The sequence below is a fragment of the Lissotriton vulgaris genome, chromosome 7 (genome assembly GCF_964263255.1).
Source record: "Lissotriton vulgaris chromosome 7, aLisVul1.2, whole genome shotgun sequence".
NCBI lineage: Eukaryota > Metazoa > Chordata > Amphibia > Caudata > Salamandridae > Lissotriton > Lissotriton vulgaris.
This window is the reverse complement of record NC_141695.1, coordinates 612,099,575-612,116,238: the sequence shown is the minus strand read 5'-3', so window position 1 is coordinate 612,116,238 and position 16,664 is coordinate 612,099,575. Positions and strand designations below refer to the sequence as shown.

At 45.4% G+C, this 16,664-nt stretch overlaps 1 pseudogene; it reads left to right on the top strand.

The window, feature by feature from the left end:
• The first annotated feature begins 8,946 nt into the window (after positions 1-8,946).
• LOC147702118 (melanin-concentrating hormone receptor 1 pseudogene) lies at positions 8,947-10,485 on the top strand (annotated as a pseudogene).
• Positions 10,486-16,664: the final 6,179 nt, after the last annotated feature.

Genomic DNA, 16,664 nt, shown 5'->3' with positions numbered 1-16,664 from the left:
TCATGGGCTGCATGAACCGGGGTTGAAAACCCCATGGGCCAGGAGGCTACAAAGGAGTAGGGTTTTGGAAGTTATCTGGATTATTGCCCTGCATACCCCCTCTCTGTCTACCACCTCGCTTGAAGAAGCGTTGACCACCTCCTCGGGGTGGACCACCGGTGGTATCATTGGTATCTGAGTCACTAGAGTCTGATCCAGAGGTGGAATAATTGGATCCGTACCTCCTGCCCTTATTGTTGAAACCGGGTGCCACATAACTATCACTGGTATAGGGATAGATTTTAACCATTGAAAACCGGGCCAGGTCTTTTTTAAACTTGTCCACTTTGCTGGAGAGGATGTTGTCTCTATAATCTTTGTTGGTTTTATTGGTCTCATCCAGGCGTTTCTTAAAAAGGGAGCTACAAGTGGTTTTAATTTGACCCTCTAGTGTTTGGATCTCAATCAACATAGTGTCAGCTATCCTCTTGGCTGAACTAATGATCAAGATCAACCAGTCTCGCGTGCATCGCCACGCTATCAGGGACCAATCCGGCAGGAAATCTTTATCAGTTAAGAACAACCTAGGTGCATTCGTCACAATCAATCCTGTTGGAGCACATTTCCCCCGTAAATATTCTGCCATTATGAGTCCATGGACAGTAATACGGGAATGAGTCTTCTTTAAATTGAGTAGAGTTAGCCAGTCATCTTTATCTGCACTAGCAGTCTCTCGTATGGAATCCAGAATGCATGGGTTCTCAGCTAAAATAGAGTTAAGCATCTCATCATCAAATGCTAGACCAACAAGCTCAGCCATGATCAAGAGGGGTGTCAAAAGAAGGGGTCAACTGGAGTGAGCTAGTGAAGACAGTGAATAAGACCCTGATTCTCAGAGAAAGACCCGCAGCCGAGGTTGCTCTAAATAATTAAAGAAGGAAAGTGGAGGGGGGTCTGTGGGTTGGTTTATTGACCTATATATCTCAAACCCTATCAACATCAGAAAAATACAGGAGATATAAAGTCAGACTATGAGTTGCACTAAATCTAAAAGCTAAACTGAGTCATGGAAAACACCAAAGGTTACATGCGGTTGAAAAACTCCCATCAGACCACCATTATGGCGGAGTATCGTCATGTGGGATACGGATGGTGAATCCAACTCTTACCCAACCCATCAGGTGATGGTGTAGAGATGGACTGTTAGTGACCTTCTAACCACAATGTATCTTTAGGTGGTGATGGTGTGCTAAGTGAAAAAAGTGTATTAAAATTAACTACTGTAACAGAAAATGTGTTTATTGGGCACTATTACAGTGTCAAGGTTAAAATGACCCCCCATAGTGTGAGAATATGACTATGTGAAGGCGTAGTGCAGAGTGGTCGACATGTTTCAGCTTGGCGGACAAATTGTATCCGGCTTTCTTCAGGACCGTGATGTATAATACACTGCAAATATCAGTGAACAGCTAGTGGAATGTGTTTAAACAAAAAAGTTTTAAGTCATAAATAGTCCTACCAGAAACTTGGATCCCCAATGTAGTCTGGAGGAAAATTGAATAAAGTTAGTTAGCAATGAGAATTGCAAATGTATCAATTCTGAAGTTATGAGTAGAGTCAGAAATAGGTAGGGGTCCTCTGATTATCTCAATCAGTTATTTACTCCCCTTCAGACTACTATCCTCTGCAATCCCTATTAGACACCTTCCTCCTTTGTCTCTTCACCAGCACTGTAGGTGTCTAGAATACCACCCAACAGAGACCGCATAAGAGAAGTTCAAACATGAATGGCAAAATGTCCTAGTTTGAAAATGTTTTCTACATAATTTTAGCTCTACGTGCTGCACATATAAAAGGAGAAAATAACAGGGAGAAATAAAGATGTTTCTGCTTGTTGTGCCTCCCTTTGGGATGTGTAAGATTTTGATGCATTCTCAGGTTTACATGTCCTTGTAAATCAAGGAATGTGTAAAAAATAAGCATGGGCGGAAAATCCGTTTCGCTCGCGGATTTTGCGGATTTTCGGTAAATTCGCAATCCGCGAGATCCGCGAATCTCCCGCAAAATCCGCAAATCCGCGAGCAGCGGATTTTATGGCTTGCTCGCACTGTTCGCGTGAGTTCGCGGCTTGCCAGTACAACTTCGCACCCCGCGAGTAAGTGCTAAATTGCAGAAATACGATCTTAGCAAAACTGAAACTACTTACCAGGTTCAAAAGTTCAGGCTCATCATTAGTAGCCATTTCCTGTAGTGCTTCCTGAGGGGCCCCTCCAGAGTTCAGTTGCCAGTTGCAACTATTATGTGACCCTGCTCTGAACCTTAGAATAGTTACACATATGCCACAAAGGTCCTGAATTACAGCTAAGGGAGACAAGCAGGAGCCAGGCTGGAAGTTAAAATCCATTAATCAGCCCCTAATTCATTATTGTCAGTTGGGGCAGGGCAGGTGTTGTAACTAATTTTGCAACAATGAAAGCACTTAGCAAGTGCAAAAGATCACTAATCAGGAAGCACTAAGGAAGCAGGTGCCAGCTAAAAAAATATTCTGTGACACATTAATCAGCCCCAAATTAATTCAGGTCACTTGAGGCAGGGAAGGTGTGCTTTGCTTTGCCGAAAATAATGTACACTGGACAACCAGAGGGTGTGGTGATGAAACAGAGGGTGGCATGGGTGGGCCAGAGGGTGGCATGAGTAGTCAGAGAGTGGCAGTGGTGACAGAGAGTGGCAGTGATGAAGAAGAGTGTCCCAAATAAGCATGAGCGAATTTTGCGGATCTCGCGTTCGCGAATTTTGCGGATTTGCGGATTCGCAATCCGCAAAATCCGCGAATTCCCGCGAATTTGCCGATTTTTTTTTTTGTGTTCGCCCGTGTTTCTGCCAGTTCGCGAGGGTTTTGTACACTTTCGCAAATTGCGAACTTACCTGTCGGGTCGCAAGTTTCGCGAACTTGTTGTTTCTACGTGTCCAGCCTGTTTGGGACACTCTTCTTCATCACTGCCACTCTCTGTCACCACTGCCACTCTCTGACTACTCATGCCACCCTCTGGCCCACCCATGCCACCCTCTGTTTCATCACCACACCCTCTGGTTGTCCAGTGTACATTATTTTCGGCAAAGCAAAGCACACCTTCCCTGCCTCAAGTGACCTGAATTAATTTGGGGCTGATTAATGTGTCACAGAATATTTTTTTTGCTGGCACCTGCTTCCTTAGTGCGCCCTGATTAGTGATCTTTTGCACTTGCTAAGTGCTTTCATTGTTGCAAAATTAGTTACAACACCTGCCCTGCCCCAACTGACAATAATGAATTAGGGGCTGATTAATGGATTTTAACTTCCAGCCTGGCTCCTGCTTGTCTCCCTTAGCTGTAATTCAGGACCTTTGTGGCATATGCGTAACTATTCTGAGGTTCAGAGCAGGGTCACATAATAGTTTCAACTGGCAACTGAACTCTGGAGGGGCCCCTCAGGAAGCACTACAGGAAATGGCTACTAATGATGAGCCTGAACTTTTGAACCTGGTAAGTAGTTACTTTCAGTTTTGCTAAAATCGTATTTCTGCAATTTTGCACTTATTCGCGGGGCGCGAACTCACGCGAACTCACGCGAACAGTGCGAGCAGTGCGAGCAAAATCCGCTGCTCGCGGATTTGCGGATTTTGCGGGAGATTCGCAAATCTCGCGGATTGCGGATTTCCCGAAAATCCGCAAAATCCGCGAGCGGAACGGATTTTCCGCCCATGCCTAGTCCCAAACAGGCTGGACACGTAGAAACAACAAGTTCGCAAAACTTGCGACCCGACAGGTAAGTTCGCAAATTGCGAAATTGTAAAAACCCTCGCGAACTGGCAGAGACACGCGCGAACACAAAAAAAAAAAAAAATTCGCGTGAATTCGCGGATTTTGCGGATTGCGAGTTCGCAAATCCGCAAAATTCGCGAACGCGAGATTCGCAAAATTCGCCCATGCTTAGTAAAAAACCATCGGAGTTGCGTGGGAACACCCACTGCAATGTGTCCCTTGTATGGAGGAAGGTAAAGCGGTGATTTGCGCTGTGTCGCATCACTCCATATTTATGAAACCATTCAATTCATGCTATGAGTGGCTTCATAAATATGGCTTGGAGATTTGCGTCACGCAAGGCTCTCGTAAATATGCCAGTTAGTTTGGTGTGCGTGCAAATCCTGCACTGCTGATCCCTTGTGAGTTTCACTACTACTGCTGTAAAAAGGCCAAAGGAGTCACCAATGGATGAGGTGGACTGGCCTCAGGGGTCCTGTGACATCAGTGACAAAGTCTCTGTTGCTCTAGGGTGTGCTGCTTCGTATGCCTGCCTGCAAGGCTGGAGATGAACTTCAGTATGGATTGTGGTGGATAGGGCTTCAAGGTGAACCCACACTGGCCACTGGTAGGCTCCACCTGCTGTTGCTAAGAGACCAGAGCTTATAAGGTCTAGCGAGGTCTTCAAATCTAATAGGGTAATGTGCTCCCTCAGCAGAGGGGTCTGGTGTACTGGTCATGAAGCCTGATCCTGGTTCCCCAGTACCAAATTCGGTAGCTCGGACCATAGTGCCACATCCTCTCCCCCTGAACACCCTTCTGTCCCGATTAGAGAAACTTGCAGTGCCTTCAGCTACAACCCATTGTGCCCTGTTATCAACACCTGAATGTGACTCAATTCAAATTATGCACTGCCTGAAAAAAGTAACATCATGGAAAAAGCAAACACTCATAAGCAATGCAAGGTTATGTAAAGCATGCAAAATATAAGCAGGAACAACATGGTTACCTTAATGCTTTTACACTAATTGTTCAGAAATCAATGGGTGTTTTTTGCCTCAAACGTGTGCCTTTGTTGCACTCGTGGACAGCAAGGAAGGGGTTAAGCAGGGCTAATAAGATACAAGTACTATTCAGGGGTATCTGATCTGGCTCACGGAACCCCACAAGGGCTTCTCCACATTCATGTCAGACAGCGATCTGCTCAAACATTGACATTATATATTCAAGTGTCCTGCAAAGGATACCTTTTGGAACTCTCCAGCTTGGCTAACTAGCCTACCCACAAAAAACGTGAGAGCGCTTGAGATTCAAAGGCAACATTTTATTTTCATTCGGGAAGTGAAGGATACATCCAACTCAATTTGTTTGGGTGACACAATAGTTTGTTAGTGATGCTGTAAAGCGTTGCTAAAAAAAAACAAGAAGTCTCAAAGACAACTATTGACTCTGCCAATGTTTGTTTAGATATCACATTTGCTAAATGGGGCACATTTTATTTGGTGCCATACAGGGACGAACTGGGAACACAAAGCAAGCCTGGCAAATTTTGTCCATGCCCTGTACGGTGTGTTGCGGGCAAACGCAGCAAGCGAGCCTGACCACTACAAAGGGGAAATGGGGGCGAGGGTGGTGGTTGCAGATCATCTGCGGAGGTCAGAGGTTGCAAGTCTTCCCCTATCTCGACGACTGGCTGTTGAAGGCGGGCACAAACCAGGCTGTCATTTCCAACTTTCAGACTACAGAGGACCTTCTTCACTCGCTGGGATTCACTATCAATGTGTCGAAGTCACACCTGGCCCCTTCTTAGATGCTCCATTTCATCAGAGCTGTTCTGGACACTGTGTGGTTTAGGGCTTATTGTCCCGAGCAGTGAGTCCAGGCTATTCAGGCTATAATACTGCTGTTTCAGCCTCTGTTCTAGATTTCTGTGAGACTGAGTCTGAGGTTGCTGGGCCTCATGGCTTCCTGCATCCTGCTTTTGACACATGCCTGCTGGCGTATGTGGGTTCTACAGTTAAACCTGAAGTTCCAGTGTGCATAGCAAATGGGGAATCTCTCCGATATGGCTCAGATCTTGGAGGGCATGGCAAAAGATCTGTCATGGTAGTTAACGAACCATGATTGGGCCAAAAAGTTGATTCAGAATTTAAATTCAATATCATCATTGGTTTTCATGATAATAATATATGTTTCCATTTCTTTGAGATTCGTATTTTTGAATAAGTCATCATTTCATCATTTCAAACTACTCCAATGCAGCTAGCTATAATGTATACTTCTTTCTCCGATCGTTGCAGAACCAAACTTCTCATATGTCAGATGACACATCTCCCGGATGAAGGGCCGAAACGCCCGAAATGCATTGGAGTAGTTTGAAATGATGAAATGATGACTTATTCAAAAATACGAATCTCAAAGAAATGGAAACACTGCCTAGTGAGCCGGTAGTATCCAGCCCATAGCGACTGGTCAAATAGGATGCTTTCCTCCCATCAGCAATTGCTTAGGACAGCATGACTCAGGCCTCCTCCAAGACCGTAGGCAGCACCTGCGCAACCAAGTCTCAGAGCGAATGGGTGTTTTGGCCCACAAAGCACGCGGTGTTAACTGACCCCAAGCCGGCCAACCCGGCAGAAGAATAATCTTATTTCCCAAGGTATCCAGCCTCTTGGATTCCCTGTCCAGTGGAGTGGTAGGAAATGCACCACGATTTACCTTGTGGAGGCATGGACTACCAAGCTTAGCATGGTGGGGTGTTGTGTTGTGTGAGGAAGTTGGCATTTCCTGAGGTGGGGCAACGGCAGTGGAAAATTGTCCTATTTGCCCTGTGCAGGGCTTGCACCAGGCACTGAGTACGACATCCACGAGGGCTTCATTAAGCAGTAGAAGTAATATGGACGTTTGTCTTAACATCCACAGAGGGCAGCTGAAGGTCCAGTACCTCGGCCACCCCCCTCACCATATAGGACATGAGGCTCCCTCCTCCGTAGCCACTGTAGGAGGAAAGACTAAGCCAGCATCTGGAGATGTGTCCATTCCACTGACAACCACCAAATCCTCACACCATGTGTCCTCGCTGACATCTAAATTCTGTATTCATCTGGATCCAGTGGCCCGTCCCAGTCATCCCAAGTCGTAGTCCATAGTAATAAGAGATAGGGTCTGACTTGGATTGAATGCCTCCAGTCAGCGCTGAAGTTGGCATCAGGCAACAATCATCTGGCCTCATAACATTCTCAGAGTTTGGCGGGATCACTCTGGCTCTTGGAAACTTGGGGAGGGGCAGAGACCGCCCAAGGTCAGGCTCAACGGCGGAGTCGCACCTCGAATGCTGACTCTCCTTTGTCTCGTTGAGTGACTTCGAAGGATGGGGTTTAGTGGAAGACCTGTTCGACTGCTCTTTTTGCTCTTGTGGAATTTAACCGAGCTCCCAGACAACTTTGAGTGTAAAGACGAGCGTTTGGAGTGTCTCCATGACCGATACCTGGACCTTCCTCTCGGAATCAAGACCACTGCATGTCGAACAGCAAAGACCTTGAGATAGTGCTCTCTCAAGGCCTTGGGGTGCATATAACAACAGTCAACCCAGGTCTTGGCATCGTAGTCACACTTGAGACACCAGAGGCAGAAGACGTGTGGTCTGTCTCTAACATTTGCCGGTGACAGACACCATAGGGCTTAAAACCAGCCTTACTCTTGGACATCCCTGCCACAGCTGAAAACAATGTTTCAAAAACTCTTCGACAAAGGTCGAAAAAGATCAGTCAAAAAGTGACTGGGTGCAGCTCTTCTCTAGATCTGCACTGACTGGCACGGAAAAAAAAGAACTGACATCAGCTCGAAGGGGTGGCAACTATATGGGCACCGCACAATTCACTTCCAGCCTGTATGATGCCGATGATGCTACTGGTAAGCAGGGGTATTGCTAACAAAAACATTTCTGGATCTATTCTGACACATGGGAAGATTTCTGAGGTAAGCAGTCTGCAGCTAGAAGTCTCTATCAGAATCTTGTGATATTAACAGTGAGCCTCTCTTGTACCTTTAGATGTAACTCTTGTGACATTAACAACGACTCTTCCTAGTATCATTATGTGTGACTCTTGTTGCATTAGTGGTGGCCTTGTCACATGAACAGTGACTCTTCTCTCAAATGTGCCATCAGCACGGGCACATCAAAGTGATGGAAGGAATTATTTATTTAATCCTAGCATCTGGCAATCACTCCCGGCCACATTCCAGGCAAACTTTTTTCACACTGGCCATATGCAGATCATTGTTGATCCTCCCCCACAGCAGAGTCCAGTCCGAACTGCCAGGCGAGGTCCCCTCCAGAGGGGAAATTCAAGCAAGCTCAGACCGGTTTACACCTACTAAGGCCTCGCCTGCGAGGTACAGCTTGAGTTCAACAGCATAGTGAGCATGAGACCCTCATCTGTGTACACCCATCACACTTACAACTACAACAACAAAAATCAGAATACGTGAATCCTTCTCAGCCACTGATGATCGCTCATGACATCATTCCAGTCCATTGTTTTTCACTCACTCTACTCTCTTCTGTGTCATTAGTAGTGGCTCTCTTTGGTTCCTTTAGCAGCGTATATTTGTATCTGGAGCAGTGACCCTACCTAATCCATACATTAGTTATCTCTCCTTTGCCACTGGCAGTCCCTCTAATGCCACTAGCAGCGACTCCCACTTTTAGCACTCGCTGTGGCATGGTGAGCTGTTGGCAATGACTCTCTCTTGTGCTTTTAGCAGTGTCTCTTGTCCAATGCAATGAGCAGTGACTCTACTCTCACTCAAGCTCCAAGACTGACTCCACTCGATGTCTCCAGCGTCATTGGCAGTGAGTCTTGTGACTTTAAAGGCGACTCTCACTTATACCATGAGCAGTCAACTCTACTCTATTGTACATTAGCTGTGTCTCTTGTGTTATTATCTGTGACTCTTGTTCTTGTGCCACTTGCATCAGCCCTCTCTCTTGTGACATGAGTAGTGGATTTCTCTTGTAAAATTGCGAAGTCACTCCAGTGACACTCTCTTGTGCCATTAGCAGAGGGTTTGGCCTCTTGTTTGTTAGCTGTGTTTATTATGCTGTTACAATTGACTCTATATTGTACCATAATCAGTGACTCTTGTACCTTTCTGTCTTACTCTCTCTTTCTAGGCGTGGACAGACACATCTCATACACCAACGTCCTAATGCCCAGCTTGTTTGGCATCATCTGCTTCCTTGGCATTGTGGGAAACTGTGTTGTCCTTTACACCATCGTGAAGAAGCGGAAACTGCGCAGCAAGCACACCGTGCCCGACATTTTTATCTTCAACCTATCCATCGTGGACTTGCTTTTCCTTCTGGGAATGCCCTTCCTCATCCACCAGCTGCTGGGCAACGGTGCCTGGCACTTCGGGGGCCCCCTCTGCACACTTATCACTGCCATGGACTCCAACAGCCAGATCACCAGCACCAATATCTTGACAGTGATGACGCTGGACCGCTACCTGGCCACAGTCCACCCGCTGAAGTCCACACACGTGCGCACCCCCTGTATTGCCGCCAGTGTCATCTGCCTGGTCTGGCTGCTCTCCTTTCTTACCATCATTCCCGTCTGGCTGTACGCAGGGCTGATGCCCCTGGCCGATGGCACTGTCCGCTGTGCACTGCTGCTTCCAAACCCTGAGACCGACATCTACTGGTTCACTCTGTACCAATTCCTTTTGGCCTTTGCTCTCCCTCTGGTCATCATTTGTGTTGTCTACCTCAAGATCCTGCAGCACATGGCCACCACGGTGGCTCCGTTGCCCCAGCGGAGCCTCCGCATGCGGACCCGAAAAGTGACTCGCATGGCGGTGGCCATCTGCTCAGCCTTTTTCCTTTGTTGGGCCCCCTACTACATCCTGCAACTGGTGCACCTGGCTGTGGACGAACCCTCGGTGGCCTTCTTCTATGCCTACAACGTGGCCATCAGCCTTGGCTATGCCAACAGCTGCATCAACCCCTTCCTCTATATTGCGTTGAGCGAGACCTTCAAGCGCCAGTTCTTGGTGGCCATCCGACCTGCCAAGGAGCAATTTCGAGTCAACAACAGTGCCACGGAAGCCAGCGTCTCACTGAAAATGAACTCAGACTCCACCCAGCAGAGCCAGTACTCCGAGGACTTTTCTCCTGCTACCTTGCCAGTCACAGTGGCTGTGCACTAGGGTACTTATTGTGGAGATCTCCCAGTCTCTGTGATACTGACACCTCTGTGTGAGTTGCCAAGGCATTGATGGAAAAATAAGCAGAAAACACCCAACGGTGGGGTGAGCCACACATTCTGGTGCCTTCTCTTATAAGGGCTGTCACTCAAACTCCAGGTCTGGCTGGCACCAGAGATAGGCAAGTTGGTTTCTCTGAGCAGCCAGTAGAGTTGGAGAACCGTTGTCTCCATGTCAAGCTTGCACCCCTGGAACACTGCTAGGACTGGGCAGAGTTAGTCACATATTAGGATTATGTCTGGCATGCGACTAACTGTCCCAGTCTCCATTTTTGCTACCGAGGACATTCTGCAGTTTATCTCTGGCCCCAGTGTGACTGCTCCGAAGAGCTGTCCCTCTTCCCAGTGTAAGTAACCTTCAGGCACAACAAATAGAGGACAATAGTTTGAGCAGCTTGGAACCTGAAAGACTAAAAGTGAATAGAAAGAGAATTACCTGACAAAGCATATGTGTACTGACGCTGAGCACATTACCACACACACACACACTAGGGCCAAACCATGCTTCAAAAACAGTTTTGGGAATGGTGCATGTTTGCAGTGGTTTAAAGCCAGAAGTCTTGTGGGATTTCATACACAAAGCAGAAGGACCCTGGCTTGGCGAGACCCCCCTAGCAGGAACTGCCGCCCATGATGAGAAGAACACCAGGCCTGCACCCAGGAGGACTCATCATGGGGAATGTTGATAACAAAGATCATGTATGCAGCATTGTCCTCTATATCAGTCAGAATACAGACCTTCCAGATATCGCCTCCACTATATCGACATTACCACTACATCGCAAGGACAGTCTACGTGGATGTAGGGTTATCAATAGGAAATATAGATTGACCTGTATGATGTAGCGGTAGGTGATACGTTAGGTGATATACTGGAGGGTCTATCATTTGTCCAAGATATTGTGGCCTACAACCATAAACAGCACACAGTCCACACAGAAAAGTGTTTTGTCACTGTTTTTGTCGTCCTCTCTTCCGTCTTTCACAGCTTCTATAAACAGCTTCTAGTAAGATGCAGTAGTTTTGCAGTTAAAAGTCTATTCCTGCCCTCATGTGTCCGACTGCCCCCAAGCCAGGCACCACTTCTTCCTCTGCACCACTAATGTATGTATTTCTGTTTTGCCACAGAGTGGGGGCGGGGACTTCTCGTCTCTGCTGCAGCTCTGTCATCTTAGAATGCTGTCGTCTTTTCTGTCTTAATATAGTTCTGAATCTCTGGTCCTGTCGTTGTATTTTCCCTTTTGTGCATGAACAGCTGCAACTTGTTTTGTGACGTCCCTGTCCCTATTTTCAAGTCATGCATCAAATGCAATAATTGCATCGACCTTGCGTCACTTTCTTTGGGAACCTTCACCCAGTTACTTTCTACCCAGGTAGCAGTGGAGTGTCTGTTACCTCAATCTGGCTATTGCCAGAGTTTCTGGCTGTCTCAAAGGCCTCGTGGACTGTCCCCTGCGGGTTCAGGGCCAGTCCACTGCTTGTTCAGTGCACCCTCCAGTAGTCATTCACATTACTCTTTATAAGTAGCTGTAAATGTAGAAATTGCGTTTCTAAGGCATTGTTTTGCAGAAAATCTACTACGTCATAGCTCCTCTCTTCCATTGGCGAGTGAATGTGGCATAACGGTCAGAGAAGCCGACTTCGGAGCGCGTCTCTGCGTCAGCCTCAACATCCTGTGTGTGACTTAATCTCTCGGTCCCTACAATTCAGCGCCTTGACACCCTCACAGTGATTTGCCGGGGATTACAAATCCTGGATTTATATATATTCCAGTCACTTTGTGAACAAACACTGGTTCTTCATAGTCACTTCTGCACAGGGCATGTTCGCAGCGCATGGGGCTACTTGAAGGGCATCATGTGGGCTTCTCGAGGATCCCAGTCTGTTCCTATTTCTAGATTGTTGAACCAACCTCATCACAGAAAAGTTTACCATCTCAGGAGGCCTTTGCAATACTCATACTGCCAGACTTGTGGTAAAACAAAGTGCAGTAACGACAAAACTAGGACACACATCCTTTTAAGTTATACCGCTAGGATCTAAAGCTCACCCAACGTCACACCATTCTACAATTGGGCTCATTACCTCGACAAAGGATCTAAAAACTTTACCTCCCAAAGAACATGTCATTCGTCACCATTAAAGCTTCAGTCCCTCCTTCCCTATGGCCCCTTCTTGGAAACCATCCCATCCCACTGCACATTCTCACTTGCTGGCACACCCCATCTTCAAAACCAGACGAAACATCTACAAAGCAATCATGACAAGAACCCCCGCTCATCTGGCAGACAAGCTCACCGTCTCTAGAGATTCTCTGTATGCTTCCAGCCAGGAAGGACCCCATCAGCCGGCAGACTAGGAAGTGTATAAAAGAAAAAACAAGCCAGTAGGCCTTCTCCATGTATGCATCCAGGATCTGAAACACCATTGCTGGATCCATCAGGACAGCTCCAACTCTGTTACAAATTAGGAAAGAATTGAAGTGGCACCTCGCCCCTTCAAAGAACACCACATCACAAAGCACCTTCATAAACAGCTACCTCTCATATCACTCGTTGACCTTATGCTTGTGTTTGACCCTGAGAGCTCTTGTCTGCAAGATTATTTCACAGTGCAGTAAAATGTTGCTGGGTTGACCAGACAAGTCAAATACATTTGAGGCCTGGATTTATTTAGGAACTATGGGGTCAGATGTAGGTCACCAAATACCGGTTGGTAACGGCCGATTTCGGCCGTTACCGACCGGTATTTGGTGATTGAGATTTAGGGGGCCTACAATTTACAGATTCGGTAAATTTACCGATTTTGTAAATCTAGATGTAGGTGGCACTGCAAACAGTGCCACAGGCCCCTAAGAATTCGTTATTTACCATGTAATACTATTGCATGGTAAATAACGAATTCCTGTGTACATGCACATATGTGCATGTACACCTGTGCCATGTGGCACACAGACATGTCCTAAGGGCATGTATGTTTTTTTACATGGCACACAAGCCTGAATCAGGGGTGCAACAGGGTGTCAAAGTGACACCCTGTCCCCCTTGTCAATTCGGTAATTTTACTGAATCGGTATTTACAGATTCAGTAATTGCCATAAGTTCCTATGGGCCTCAAGGCTCATAGGAATCACTGGCAATTGCCGAATCGGTAAACACCGATTCGGTAATTACCGAATCATTCCGATTCGGTAAAAATTACTGAATAATTACCTACATCTTATTTACCGAATCTAAAATACCGATATGCTCACAGCAAACAGAAAGTGTGCTAGTACCTGACTTGAGTGAAGGCCCTGCAATCATGATTTCTGCCTGTAATGCCACAGACAGGGTAAAAAATGAACTAATGAAATGTGGCAAAGAGAAATTATCAGAGGCTTAGGTCTCTAAGTAGCAGGGTAAGCCTAAATGAAGAGCCTAACATGGTTGCACCATAGGACGTACGCTACTACTCGCAGATGAGCCAACAGGGCTGAAACTGGTCTGTGGTAGCTCCATGTCTATTCAGAGGGGATGTGGTATGGCAGTCAGTCTGGACAGTTCTTTGTGGAGGGCCTCGACCAATTTGCATTTGTCTGGTCTATGTCTGTAATGGCAGACAAGTTATAAAAAACATGAACTGTAATGTGTGCCAGAGTAAGTACCAGTGGCTGTGATTCATTCAAACATTCGACTCACCACTTTCTGTACTGTCTAAATAAATCCAGGCTAGTGTAGATTTTGTTGAGCTTAGAAAAAATAATTATTTGAAACACTTCACCATTCTCTTTCAACAATTCTTGGCATGAAACACATACGGTAAAGGATGAGCCCCTCATATTTTTTATCAATCTTATCACATGGACTTCACTAGTTCCTGTCACTGATAGCATAGTCGAAGAAATAAGGGTCTGCTTTCCCAGTTTTTGTAAGGTGGGACAAAGAATTTAAAGACTAGGAATATCTAGGTGAAAAAGTCTACTAAAATCTTGGCAGCGTACTTTGTCGAGGCAAAACCTCTAGGAGGTATTGCCTCTAAAGATCCATTATATTGTTTATGACGCTAGGTCACCCAGATCTTCTCACTGATGGCCAAATTATTCTTCCCTTAAAAGTCATTGATCTAGTCCCAGATGATCAGAAAGGTCACAGTAGGGAACAATAATGATGATTCAAAAACCTTCTGACATCTTTACAATCTACATCAGTTCTGCTAATTGGCAAACATCCTCACAGTGACTTTTTGTGAACTCATGGATTCTGCGTACACTAGAAATATATGGCCCTCATAACAAGGTTGCCATTAATACTGATTCAGCCGCAAACTGGAATTTCTAGCCAAATCAGGATAATGAATTTAGTGGGAAAAAAACACAAATCCAGAATTTTACCACACAAATTTTGCCAGTGAAAAGTAGATGGAATTTTTCTGAGGAAAGTGCTTGAAATTATATCAAACCAGTGATCAGAGGTCTTTATCAGCAATACACCTGTCTCATATTCTGCCTAAATTCTGTGTCCAGAATGTTCATTAAGATGTTGTGAGCAATGATGGTCAGGTTTTTTCTCCCTCTGAGAGAGTTCTGTTCTTAAGAGAAAGTAGCATATTTGCAGATAGACCGCAAAAATATGTTTGTCGCTTCCAAAGAATCGTACATTTATAGTGGTATGTAGGTCTCCTCTGAAAACACAATTCCATATCTCTTCTTAGTTAAACCAAATATGATAGCACAAGAAGAAAGGATTAAACACCCTTCCATTGTTTCACTCTTGTTGGATCAGGAAGACAACCTTTTAGAGTTTTCCCTTCAAGGACAGATCTCTACAGATCTGCATCGCCACTAACTTTTCTAAGTATGATGGAGGATCCCACTGCAACCATGTTTGAAATTCACTCCCTGGTCAGACAGGAACACCTCTTGAAACCTCTTGAAGATGCATGCATTTTTGAACGCACTCAAATCATTTCTCTGTCTTCTCCAAGGAAAAGTAGCAGAAAACAAACTTTTCTGGCCAGTAATACAGTTTTTGAACCGGTGACTCATGTACAGCAATGTTTCTACTGTTACTGAACCCACCTTTTGGAAGTTAATAATGTGGAAGTGTAGGCTTCCCAGACATTGGCAGCCACTTCTTAAATGGAAATTGAACCACCAGGCTCCCTAGCATATGATCAACATATTCTGTCAGGTATTTTCTTCATTACCACAAAGATCTGGCTTTGCTATGTGCCTCTTGGATGGGTTGGAGTCTGACTTTCAGAGGGGTCTTAGTTCTCATCAAGTGAGCTAGGGTCCCCCGTTATCTCTTTTCCCATTGTGATGCTTCATGGGGCTTTGAAGAAGTTCAGAAGAAGCTCCAACTCTTTATTGATTTAACATGGCCTAACCGGCATTTTTTCTTGGAAGCACTATCACTGCATGAAGACAAAACCCTGGACCGCATCCGAAAGCTGAACCTCCTCTCGGAGCAGAAATGTTTGATTCTTCGACTTTCAGTTAAAAAATTGAACCTGAAAATATGGGTCGAGGAGCACAAGCTGTTTCCCACACAACACGTTTTGTAGTCGACTTAAGCATTGTATGTATATTCATTCTTTGAAATATTACACTACAAAACAGCATTTGATCTTTGCGAGAGCGTGATATCTTTTGAGATACTGATATACGGGTTCGGACAATATTTGTCATTAAAACACAAAGCAGCTGAATATCCCTTGGTCAGGCTGCCAGCCCTTTGGATTTGCTCTCTCCCTCGTGTGCTTCTTTGCCCCTCGGCATCACCAGGCTTCTTTTTTCCACAGCCTCCTCCATTGGTTCCTCGACTTCTTATTCTGTAGCAGGCATTTACATTTTTTTTTTGCTTGGCCTGGCACATTACCACAAAAAAAAAGTTTTTGCACACTTAACATTTTTAAAAAAAAATACCGACCCTGTAACATGGGTAAAATATGTTGGTAAGTGCATTTATGGAGAACAGGATGGTAAGGTGAAGACATATTCTCAATTTGAACCTGGAACATCTTTTAAGAGCACATTGTGTTTCAACGTGGCTCATGACTGAAAGTGGAAGATAAGACCAAAAAGCAAACTGGTCTCCGAAGGACCGAGTCGCTCTGCTTAGATTTTCATCCTGAAAGTCAGTGGGGTAATGGTAGATATTAATCCCTAGCTATCGAAAGGTAACCGATTCCAAGGTCAATCTGGGGGTCTAACCGTATATAAAGGGGAAACTCTACTATATGTTAAAGAAACACTCCTTACATTATAAAATCTTTATTGTGTTCTTACATTTTGCTTGCGTAATTTGCATCCAAAATATTTTGAAGATTCGCATTGTAGTTTTTGAAGATTCTGCATGCACTTTGGCACTTAAGGATGAACCAGATCACTGGTTCGTCCTTGGCTCGACTGCATAATCATTTTAAGACATGGACAGAATGGGTAGTTGCCCAGCACAACCTTCCAGAGGGACTGCCCCTGCTCACTCTTCACCAGCACAACCAGCAGACCATTGTAACCGCAGAGTTTGCCAGAGTGGGTGCTGCTTGTTCAACCACTTGGCAGTGCCTCTTCTGTTTCTAACATCTATGCTGAGACAAATCCCCAGGTCCTAAATATGTTCCGATACTCATGGTGGGCGCGCCTTGTCTAATTTT